Raw genomic sequence first — 12,225 nt, forward strand, 5'->3', positions numbered from 1 at the left:
TTAGTTCTCATGTCTTACTATTCCCTCAGTTGACTTCACTTGGCCTGCTATTTCTTTAAACATGGTGCCTTCCTTCACATCTTTCCTTAAATGTCATCTCAAGAGTCCATCTCTAACCATGCTACCTAAAACCGCACCCACTGCCAACCTCACTGATGCTTTTTCTCCCTTGCTGTCTTAATTTTCCCTTTATCATTTATGACTGAGTTTCTATTGTTCATTTTCTGTCTCCACCTCCCACTAGGCTGTATACTCTACAATGGCAGGGATTTTGACCTCTTTTGTTTACTGGTATATCTCCAGCATCTAGAATGGTCCCTGGCAGATTATAAGTACTACTCCACAGGATTAAAGAGGTTCCCCAGTAAAAGGAAAAGGATTTTATTAAGCGCTAGTAGAGAAAACGTTTATGTAAAATATTTGATTTTTTTAAAAATTCCTCTGTGTTCTTCTAGGAAGAAGAAAAGATAAGAAAGAACTGAAGTATGGGAATCTTTTCAACTGTTTCACTGGTTGAAGGTATATTTGTTTTCCATTCTTTCACAAAAATAACCATGGGTAGTTACTGTTTAACCCTATTGAAAGCTAATAATTGTGTCACTTTGGCCTTGGGGAAATGAAAAACAGGAAACACTGTATTGAGGTACATAGATTCATAAGTAATATTTTAAAAGGTTATTTGAAGGTTGTTACAGAAATTTTTTTGAACAGAATTATGTTAAGGTAAAGTAAAAATATATATTTTTTTGAAAAAGCATTAAAAAACTAAAAATTAGTCATTGGTACTCTGTTTCTTAACATAATCGGCTAAACCTGAATATTATTTTTTGAGCAAAAGCATTAAAGACATAAGCTTAAGCAATGAAAATTATTATTTTAATTAGTAATGGCAATATTACTGCACTTTATTTCAGAATGTTTCTTCTGAATTGTCTGACCTATAGAGATTAAGGATAGAAATGACTTCAGCAGTTCATCTGAAAAGGGAGAAAAGGCCTTTTGTCTACCTAACATCTTTCCTTCACTCCTTTCCCAACTCTCATTCCTTAGAAAATTCCACTTTTATTTGTATATCACACTGGACTTTCTTCCCATAATAACATGAAAATACCTCTAAGTTGTTTGCAGGGCCACCGTAATGGCCTGGTGGCTTTTCAACTGTCATATCTACTGGACGGCTGAGTACTGTTCATAGGACAGGCTTCTGACATTGGGTACACAGAAGTGCAAGGGCAGGTGCAAAAGTATGATTGAAATGGAAATAGAAGGGGGAACAGGAAGTGGGAAATGTTTTTGACTTTCTGCTTTATCATATGTACAGAAGACTAGTGACTCTCAAAGCAACATAAATCTCTGTATGTTTCCTGACATTTCATTCCTGTCCCATTTCCATATCTTCAATATTCAAAATCTCTTCCTCAGATAAGTTAACATTAACAAATAACCATCACATCCATACTGTGTCCCCAATAGTGTTCTCTCTATGCCTCTTTCAAAATAGTCTCTCCATCTGTCTCTCTTCCTCATTCTTCCTTTCCCCCATGTCTCCTTGCCTCCTTCCCTGCTCTCCTATACACACACACGATACCTACCGAAGTGTGTGTTTACTCTTCTCTGACTTGTTAACAGTGCACCTACTCTGTGCCAAGCACTGGTGAGCAAATTACATATGTTATCTCATTTAACCATTAAGCCAACCCTAGAAGGGGAATACTTCTATCTCCAATGTTCCAGATATGGAAAATGAGCCACAGGGAGGGTGAGTCAATTTCTCAGTCCCATTTATTAGTCAGAGAAGCTAAAACCAGAGCTGATTGATACCCAAATCTACGCATTTAACCATTACACTCAATGGCCTCTCCCCAGCCTCCTCCCATGTCCAAAGTGAGTGTACTTGAAAAGCTTCTGACCTTTGTGTGTTGAATAAATAATAACATAAAATGGAATGCCTGGCAGATCTACTGCTTGTGGACCTCAGAATGGATTTCTTTAGTGTAATTAATTTTTTTTTTTTTGCTATTTATAAAACACCATGAAGTACTTTTAAGGACAAAAGAAGCAAACATTTTCATGCAGTCTTATGTAATAATGTGCAATTTAGACCTAATCCTTTTAGCCCAGAGATGGAAGACTGACACTCTAAACAAAACTCATTGTGTTCTTTTGTGCTGCCATAACAAGGTATTTAAAGGATGAAATTCTGGCTGGCAGATGGATTTCTTGGCATCACTATACATGCATCACAGAAATTGTTTTGTTTCAGAGGATTCAAACAAGATGCCTGACATTTCTCAGAAGATATTTCTACTTATAAATATGGTTACTTGTTAGGTGGTGGTGTTAATGAACAATAACAAAGGTTTTTAAGGCTTGTGTCCTGTTTATAATTTTGTGTGATGCGTCAAAAGTGCATTTACTGAAACTCATCCTAACTCAGAGTCCAAGTATTTGGTCTTGGTATATAATGTTTGTATAGATCCCCTCATCCACACATGGGATTTCTCTGTATCTGTATTATCTCATGTATGTGGCACAATACATGGAAACACTCTACTATATACCTTAACTAACATGGAATAGAGAAGACCATTCAGCTGTATATCTGTGTGGCCAGAGTTGCTGTCTAGGATAGAGTACTTGAAGACCATCCACAGTTCCTTCAGATCACTTCTTGCCATATGTTACTTGAGGATGCTACAAGGTTGTCATAATGTCACATATTCTTGGAGTATGGGAACTTGACTGTCATTCAAAAATGCAAATAAAAGCTCTGGTCATGTAGGAATCTCCTTTGGGCCTAGAATCATCAGAAAATGAAAAGGGCCAAAAGAAGAACATAAGGGCCAGCCTTTTGCTTTTAAACAAATGACTACTTATATCATCCAAGGAAGCCAATAGTGGTGTCCCTTCTTGAAGATCAAAGGGTAGAGCCTTTCTATGGTGCCTCGGTCGTTTTGGCATAAACCACAGAATTTCTTTTCTTTTCCTTCCAAAATACATTATTTCAACAAACACTCAAGGAGTATCTCCTATGTATCTGGCATTATCATAAGGACTGGTGATGCAAGAGAAAGCAAGACAGCAAGGCCCCTTTGGTGGATTTTTTAAAAATGGCTGTAAAATTCATAGACACCCCTCACACTGAGAAATGAGTATGCATTCCCTCACTGTGAATATGGGTAGATTCATAACTACTTTGACTGTAGAGTAAGGAGAAATGATGCTATGTGATTTCTGAGACCAGGTCATAAAAGGTGAGACAGTTTTTACCCTGTTCACGAGAACACTTATACTTGGGGTCCTGAATTACCACTTAAGAAATCCAAATACTCAAAGCTGCCAAAGTGTGAGGAAGCTAAGCCATATGTATGTACATGCCCCAGGTGACAATCTAGCTCAGATCCCAGCTGACAGCTGGCTTCAACTGCCAGACATGACAATGAGCTCTCTTGGACATGCAGCCCAATTGAGCTCCATAGGATTAATGTAGTTCTGGACCACATTTGACAATGACTACATGAAGGACCCCAGGTAGGATCTGCCTAGCTGAGCTCTTCCCAAAATTACTGTCAGACAAAATCATGAGCAAAAACAAAATGATGTAGGTTTTATATGGATTTGCTATCTAGCAAGAGCAATAGATTTTGATACCTGGACATGGGTGTTACCGGGACCAGTGAGCCTTAAAGTGGCTGACAGTGAAGGTCTGAAGGAGCATGAGTGGAATGGCATTAGGGACTAGAAAATAGAAGATCTTTGATATATAGTGATAGAAAGTTTGGGAAAATGGTCACTTGCAGATAAAGAGAAGTGTATCTAGTGAACTAATTGATCTGGCCAGGGATATTTATTTCTAAGCTGAATGTTGAAAGTGACAACTAATTTCTTTTAGCTGAATATCATAAGATAAAGAGATGTGAGCTAAAAAAGAAATTATCCCATTTTTAAGCAGAATGTAGGGCAAATAAAAATGACCCCTGATTTGCTAGTTTCAAAAATAAAAATATTTCTCATCTCTAGTTTTTCTCCAAAGAGGACTCTCAAAAGTAAGAAAGAGCCTCCAGGGAAAGATCAAATCCCGGGTGCTTTCAGGAATGTGCTCTTAGGGCAAGCATGAAGCAAAATGTGTGGCTGTAAAAACCTTTCTTAAGAATTGAAGTATTTAAGGTGATTTCTCATAGATCGTTTCAAAAAGTCTTTTACTGATTTTCAGGACATGGTTTCCAATCCCTCTATTTTCAATTAACAAGAGCTGTTCTGAGAATCTTAAAGGAATAGGTCCCAAATACCCTCATAAGGAATCCAAAGTAGACATCTACTCTGAGGCCAACTTTCCAGTTTTTGTATAGGGATGCACTGTTTGAGATTGAATATTTTAAGCAAAAATCAAGAATTTGTATCATTATATAAGCTAAAATCATTCCAAGTTACAGGTGAGAGGCTTTTTTTTGTTTTGTTTTTGAGATTTACCTCAACAGTCTCTAAAATATAACCCTTTTTTTCCCAATGGGAAGTGTATATGTGGCCACTGTGCTTTTGCTTTTACCAAGCTCTATCTGTCAAGTCCATCAAATGTAGGACATCTACTGTTGAAGCAGGTATCAAGCATACATTGGAATCCCCACTAGAGGTTGCTAACCTGTTAACCATATACTAGATACATTCTCAGGCAGCTCAATTTCAGGGAACGGACAGAAGGATTTTAAGTTTGAAGAGAGCATGCTGTGTTGCAGTAGTGGCAGGTTTCAGAGGCAGAGATGTGAAGATTAAAAGGAAGTTTACAGACTTGGCATTAGGAGGTACACATGATCTCAGCCCTGCCAGAGCTTCACATCGGTGACGAAATACTTGACAGCATCAAATAGTACACTTGATAATGGGGAGAGTTGCTGGGACTCGTACATCCATTTCCCCACCATGCACTAACAGGAAGGAGAAGAGTTCTCTGGAATTGTGTTAATAATAGAGTCTTTTGCAATGAGCCATATGACAAGGTGTTATTGAACAGTTTGGAAAATCGGATTCAGTTAAAGCATGTTATTACAAGAGCAACATACAACAGGGCATTATTAGAGAAGCTTCAGAATTCATGGGAGATCTAAATTCTTCTTGTTAGCAAAGCTTTTTTTCAAGGAAAGAAAAAAGAGGGGTAAGAGATGTGTGTTTATGGAACCCAACCAAATGGCAGAGATGAACTGGAAGCCTTAGTTGAGACTTGGGGAGTTGCAGTTGATGGTGCTGGTTTAATAGCCCTCTTAGTAAATCGACTTCCCTGAAAGTAAGGCCCCACAGAGAGGTTTCCAATCTCCAGCTCTGGTCTGAAATTTCAGGTAAAAAAAAAAAAAAAACCAGGAACCCCGGTGAGAGACTGTGTACATTAATTTAGTTTTAGTGTATGACGTCTAAGTTCAGAGAGAACGGCTGGGACCATCCAAGTACAAATCACCTTTAACTTAGAAGCTACCCATTTATATGGGACTTTTTCAACATTGGTTGCTGGGTGAAAGGAAAGTATCTTCCTGCCCGTTTTGGAAAAATTGGTTATAGAAAATATGGGTAGTTTTTAGCAAACAAGAGTTGCCACGGAAGCCTTCTTTAGCCATATAGAAATTAAGATCAGAAAACAAGGAAGAACCAAGGAGACGAGTCATCCTTGCAAGCAAAATTGCCCAGTAGATATTCTGGCTCCTTCTTGTAGGAGGCAGGGATCATGCTTGTAGGGACTGTAAAGAACAGAAGGCCGATGCTTTTCCCTGCATGTAGGAGTCGTTAACCTATAAGTAATCCTTGATCCTGAGTGGGACAGATGATAGAAGACACTGGTGAGAATTTCATTTTTTTTAGGTCCATATTTTATAATGCTATGATCTGCTAACTAGGAACAACTGTATAGCTCCCCAGAAAGCCACATACCACAGAGATGTCTGCTGACACAGGGAGACTCTGTTTTATTAGGCTGGGCCAGTGACAGTACTGTCTTGGATGACTAGCATTGTGGAGGTGAGTGTGAGAAACTTTCCTATTACCCCAGTGACAGAGAAGATCAAAAAATAAATACCCTGAGTGCCAGTTCAAATCCTCAAAGAGAAAAGGAAGTTGTTTGGGCTCAAAGGAGGAGTTGGAGACTCAGACACTAAAAGTAAATTCAGTCTTATTTTCTTTCCCATACTGTAAGAAGATTTTTTTATGGAAGGTGAACAGGAGGCTACCTTTTCCCTCTCAGGGACGTCCTATACGATGCTGCCGTCCGTGCACTATTGAGATGCCCCTGTTGTCTGGAATCTGGATGCTGGATCTCACAGCTGTGTCCTCCTCCAGGCATTGTCCTTGGCTCAAGGAAGCTGCGTCACCCAAGGTTATGCCCTCTTCCTATGACACAACACACATCTAATGCCTGGGCAATGCAGGATACAAAGGTTTCTTCCCCCTTGTCTTGATTCATGATACATCTAAAGGGCCACTCCACCTTCAGAGATCCTCATGGGATTCACTGAGGCTGTGAGGTTGTTCTTATAATTACATCACAGGTCAGCTTCTCTTCTCATGTATCTAGCTAGGATTAGCACTAATTCCCTTAAGAAATTAATTTAATTATTTTGGTCCTAGCTTGATGTTAAAACACTTCACTGGATTCTGTTGGAAATCAAAATTATGATCTGGTCTCTGCCTTCAAGGAGATTTTTAACTTAACAGAAAAGATAAATGGCTACAAAACAGAATGCAAAGCTGTGCGGCCTGAGTATAAGGTGCTAAGGCCTTCATTCATCAAAGCGTCAGCACCTACTGCGTGCTTTGTGCAGCAGTATGAAGACAGGCAAAAGAGGCCCTGCTGTTAAGGAATTCAGTGTGTTCTGGGAAGGGAAAAATCTATTCCTGACAGGAGTTTCTTCACAGAGGCTCAATTTGTTTGTTTATTTAAGTCCCCACTGACGTCCAGAAAGAATTTGAGTTGGATCATAAAAAGTAATTAAGTATTTCATGGAAGGTTGGGGTGTGATGGAGTGGGAGGAAATTCCAGGTTGAAGTAATAACATGAAGGCAGTAAATGGAAGACCATTTTCTCACAGCTGTTTCTGGTAGGGTCTTTCAAAGTATAGCGGTTAAGAGAATGTTTACCAGGCATATGGAGTCCGAAGTTGGAAAAGGCCTAAAGACAAAAGTGAGGAATTTTGGCTTTGTTTAGTATAAAGCATAAAGATTTTTTCTATCTTATCTCCTATATTTATTTATAACTTCATTGTTATCTCACAGGCTCTCTGACATCCTTTCATTATTTGTTGATAATGATATCACAATCCCTATTCTTCACGTCCTCATTTTATGACTTTCACTCACTTCCATTTGTCTTTATCCTTGGCCATTGTCTTTAAGAAACAATACGCTGTTGTTTTAAACCACTTAGCTTTGGGATGGTGTGATGCACAGCAGTAGACAACTGATAGAGCCTTGGGACTCTTGCACAACAGCCTCACTCAGGTGTGGCCTGGAAAGACAGCAGTGGGGGCAGTCTTCCCCATTGGCAGAGTTTTGGTGGTGTGCATTGTCATCTATTTGGGGTCAAGACGAGTATGTTGATGTAAGGTTGTATAGAGACTCCATAGCAGTGAAAAATGTTCAGACTTGTTGGTCAGGGGATTGAAAAGAGAAAAGTTAGAAAGATGAGACAGAGAAGTCTGGAGAAGAAACATGTGAAATGGCATGTCAACATGGGCATGACATGTAAATAACTTCGATTCACATAATCATGTGGACCAGAGAGAATCTACTATTGAAGGGGCTCCAAACTATCTTACAGAGTAACTTAGTTGATAATAGCCAGTCTTTGTCAAAAGCCACCCCAGTGTTGTACAAAGGGCTTATAAGGAGAAGCCATGGAGGCAGGCATGTAGGGTATGTATGGGCCCAACAACATGGACTACCATTCACCAAAGTGGAGTTAGTACTGCTGCTGCCAGCTATCTAAAGTGACAGCAGTAACACTAATGCTGACCCTCTATAGAGCCCCATCCCTTGAGGGGACCAGCTAGCCACAGTTGATTGTGTCCATTCTTCCATGTTAGAAGGCAGAAATTTATTTTGAATAGAGTTCTCTATGTGGTTGCCTTTCCTGCCCATGAGGCTCATAGGCGACACCATTACTCAAGGTCAAACAGAATGTTTAATCCTACCAACATGTGATCCTACATAAATTGCATTGGACTAACCAATGCACTTTATAGCAATTGAGATGTCACAGTAGGCCCTGACAATGAGATTCACTGGTCTTATCACATATCCTATCACTTGATTCTGCTAGCCTGGAGGAATAATGGAATGGCTTTTTAGAGGTATACCTAAGGTGGCAACTTGGAAATTATACTCTACAAGGATATGGTGCACATCTTTTTTCTCCAGGATGAAGAGCATTCCTTAAATCATCAACTATTGTATAATGCTGTGTTCTGTAAAAGGAAGAATACATGCATCTGGGAACTAAGGGTTGCAAAGAGAAGGGACTCTACTTATCACATTCAGTGACCCACTTGGGAAATCTATACTTCCTATCCCCACAACTCTCGGTCCTATAGGTTAATAGTTGTGATTATCAGAGGGAGGATGCTTCTACAGAAGCGCCATTAAATTTTAGCTATGACTGCCACATGATTACTTTAGGTTCTTTGTGTCAGGAGTTCAGTAGGCCAAGAAAAAAATCTACATCCTGGTAGGAATAATTGTCTCTGATCATCAGGAGAAGGTAGGGCTGCTGTCAATAATAGGAGCAGACAAAAATACATTTGTCACCCAAGTGATCTGCTGGAGAAAGGGTAGAGTGGAAGAGGGCTCTTGGTATCCCCCACACCAATTTTTATGGTTAACAGACATGAAAATGTACAGAAGCCACATCTTGGGAAGGTCACAGTAACTAGGGGCTCAGACCTCTCCTCTGAGGGGAGCCTGGATCAACCCATCAAGTAAGTGAGGGAGACCAGCTGAATGACAGTCAAAGGTGAGCAGAATCTAGTAGTTAATAGATGAGGGAGACTATAAATGTCAGATTCATCCTAGAGAAGAGCTGCAGGGGACACTGTAATTTGTCCTACTAAACTCCTCATAAAGCTTTCTTAGGAAAAGGTACCAATTATAACCCTCAAGTTGTTAAGTGAAACAACAGTGAAGCAAGTGGAACGAAGTGGTACAGGGATGGATTATAGTGGATGCATTTGAACACTTCCCAGATTTGCCTTTATGAGTCAAGGCTTCATGATCTCAGATTCTGGTAGTGTTTGCTGATGATTTACAGTTGCATGCAACCCTGGGAATTGACCTCATCTGAAGGAAGCTGCCTTGCCCAACCTATCCCTGGCTATAGCAATATCCAATGATGGATCGATTGTTGTGGGCTACCTCCCCCAATGTGGGACATCTTTGTAGGATCATGTCAGCCTAGAAGATCTCTGTGGCATTGACTGAGGCTACTGTTTTGACTGTATCTCATTTTAACTTCTCCCTCTGCCTGGTCTTGTCTCCTTTGCTCTTTCACAGATATTGACTGTTAAGAGCACTCCCAGAAAATCTCCTGTATGCAAATTCTGGGGGAACTTTACCCACAACAGTAGGGTAAATTCACAAACCTAAATGGCTCGGAAGGGGAGATCCTGAGCCCTTCTTTATTCTAATAACCTCCTTAAGTGGTTTTGTTTATATAATGCTGAGTGTAGGAGATAGTTAAACTCTAAAATAATAAGAGTTCAGAATTCACAGGGAGCAATTTCATAAGGAGGGAACACAAATGAAGGAGTAAAAAAAAAAGGGGGGGGGGAGAGGAAACCTGATGAACATGAGAGGGAAAGAGAGGAAAGGACTTCTTTTTGAAACCAGTGAAGGGACTGAGTTTTGCATCCAGGTTAATGAGAGGAGGTAGGTACATGTAGATATAGGAGTCACATAGGATCTATGTCCCCAGCCCCAGCCTAGAGATTTCTATGGGTCTTTGAAATCAGGACTTTGAGGGGCAGAAAAAATCTATGGCAGATAGGTAAATCACAAAATACAATTGGTGTATCAAGTCATATTTTCCTTTTAAGGTTGATTTTTTTTTAACACTAGTATCTCTTCCTTCCTAAATGTATTATTTTCTATTTAATTATTTGCTGCTGTCATTGTGATTTATTGGCAGTTCTATTATAAACTTCGTGGTCATCTTTGATTTTACTTTCTCTCAAAGGCTACATAAAATACAACTGGAAACTTCATTGGCTCTACCTCAAAATATATACAGAATTTAGGAAATTCTTCAGGCAAAAAGCATAGGAGACCAACCATAAACTTGGATCTACATCAAGGAATGAAGAGCATTGGAAGTGGAAGCAAGGTAACATAAAATTAATGTTTCATATTTTAATTGCTTCAAAAAGTAACTGTCTAAAGCAAAGATAGTAATGTATTATATATTTATCACAAATGTAAATATAATATATGTGACAACAATAGTAGATGGAAGGGAGGCATGGGGTGTATAATACTTTAAGGTCTTTATAGTGCATATGAAGGTATACATTATTTTAAGTTAGATCCTGACGAAATTGCATACTTAAAAACCTACAGTAATCATTACAAGTTGTATAGAAAGTTGTATAAAAAGTTTACTCTATAGTAGAAGTAAGCTAAAATAAAAAAATACTCATAAACTCAAAAGTAGGGGGGAAAAGAGGACAAAAGGAACAAAGAACAGAACATTAGAGAAAAATAGCAAGATGATAGAGTTTCCCCTAACCAGAGACTATTTTCATTAAATATAAATAGTATAAATACACTAAAAGGCTCAGATTGTCAAACTGGATAAGAAAACAAGATGAGGGATCCCTGGGTGGCGCAGCGGTTTGGCGCCTGCCTTTGGCCCAGGGCGCGATCCTGGAGACCCGGGATTGAATCCCACGTCAGGCTCCTGGTGCATGGAGCCTGCTTCTCCCTCTGCCTGTGTCTCTGCGCCTCTCTCTCTCTCTCTGTGACTATCATAAATAAATAAAAATTTAAAAAAATTTAAAAAAAAAGAAAACAAGATGAAACTATATGCTTCTATAAGAAAACGATTTTAAATGTAGGACATAGATAAGTTTAAAGTAGAGATGGAAAAAGATATACTATGAAAATACTTATTTAAAAAAAAAGGCTAGAGTAGCTCTATTATACTGGATAAAGTAGACTTAAGGGTAAGTAATATTACCAGGGACAAAGAGGGACATTACATAATGATAAAGAGGTTAGCTCTACAAGAAAACAGTATTATCCTACATGTGTATGCATCAAACAACAGAGTTTCAAAGTACAAAGAGCAAAAATTGATACAAATAAAAGACAAATTCACAATTATGATTGGAGATGTCAATACTCCTCTCAGTCATTGATAGGACTAATAGAAAATTAGTAAGGATATAAAAGTCTTGAACATTATTTTTTTTAAGACTTGAACATTATTGACAAGTTGAGCTAATTAATATTTATGGAACACTCCACCCAACAACTGTAAAATACACATTCTTTCCAGTTCAAATGGACCATTTACTAAAATAGACCCTCTTCTAGGTCATACAAGCAATCCTTAATATGTTAATACATTTAAACAAATTATAAAGTGTGTTTCAGACTTTAACAGAATTAGACTAGGAATCAATACCAGAAAGATACATACCGTCCCCAAATATTAGAGAATAAAACTAGTTATTTCTAAATAACGCATGGGTCAAAAGAGGAAATCACAAGAGAAGTTAGAAAATATTTTGAATTGAATGCAAATAAAACAGAGCACAATCAACTTGTGGGATAGCAGTAAAGCAGCGCTTAGAGGCAAACATATATATCATTAGATGCTTATAGTACAAAATGCAATCAGAATTCAGATCCTCCTCAGTTCTGCTTATGATCTATCACTCTTATTCACTCAGGTTGTTGCAAAGCCCCAACTCATTTCCTTGCGTCTTTCTACTATTGTCCATTACAGTTTATTCTCCACGCAGCAGCCAAAGCAATTCATTTGAATCCTGTGTCAGATCATGTCACTCTCCAAATCCTACATTAGCTATTCATTTTCCTCAGTGTAAACATGAAAGGCTTTATGAAACTAACTTGACCTTCAATGATTTGGCCCCATTACCTCTCTGACCTCATTCTTGGTTCTCCCCCCTCACTTAACTCCGTTCGTCCACACCACTTCCTTGCTTGCCCCAAGCCTATCAGGCACACATCTGC

General features: G+C 38.8%; 1 protein-coding gene and 1 long non-coding RNA gene across 12 annotated transcripts in view; one reads left to right on the forward strand and one right to left on the reverse strand.

Moving 5' to 3' along the window:
- Positions 1-12,225, reverse strand: part of ITPRID2 (ITPR interacting domain containing 2) — a 110,918-nt gene that overhangs the window by 93,517 nt on the left and 5,176 nt on the right. The gene's annotated exons all lie outside the window — the stretch shown is intronic.
- Positions 1-12,225, forward strand: part of LOC144304773 (uncharacterized) — a 76,218-nt gene that overhangs the window by 54,626 nt on the left and 9,367 nt on the right. For all 8 annotated transcript variants that reach the window (XR_013371742.1, XR_013371746.1, XR_013371740.1 and 5 more), the window contains 2 exons: positions 456-519; positions 10,205-10,351. This is a non-coding gene — a long non-coding RNA (uncharacterized LOC144304773). The remainder of the gene's footprint in view (positions 1-455; positions 520-10,204; positions 10,352-12,225) is intronic.

The sequence above is a fragment of the Canis aureus genome, chromosome 34 (assembly GCF_053574225.1).
Source record: "Canis aureus isolate CA01 chromosome 34, VMU_Caureus_v.1.0, whole genome shotgun sequence".
NCBI classification, from domain to species: Eukaryota; Metazoa; Chordata; class Mammalia; order Carnivora; family Canidae; genus Canis; species Canis aureus.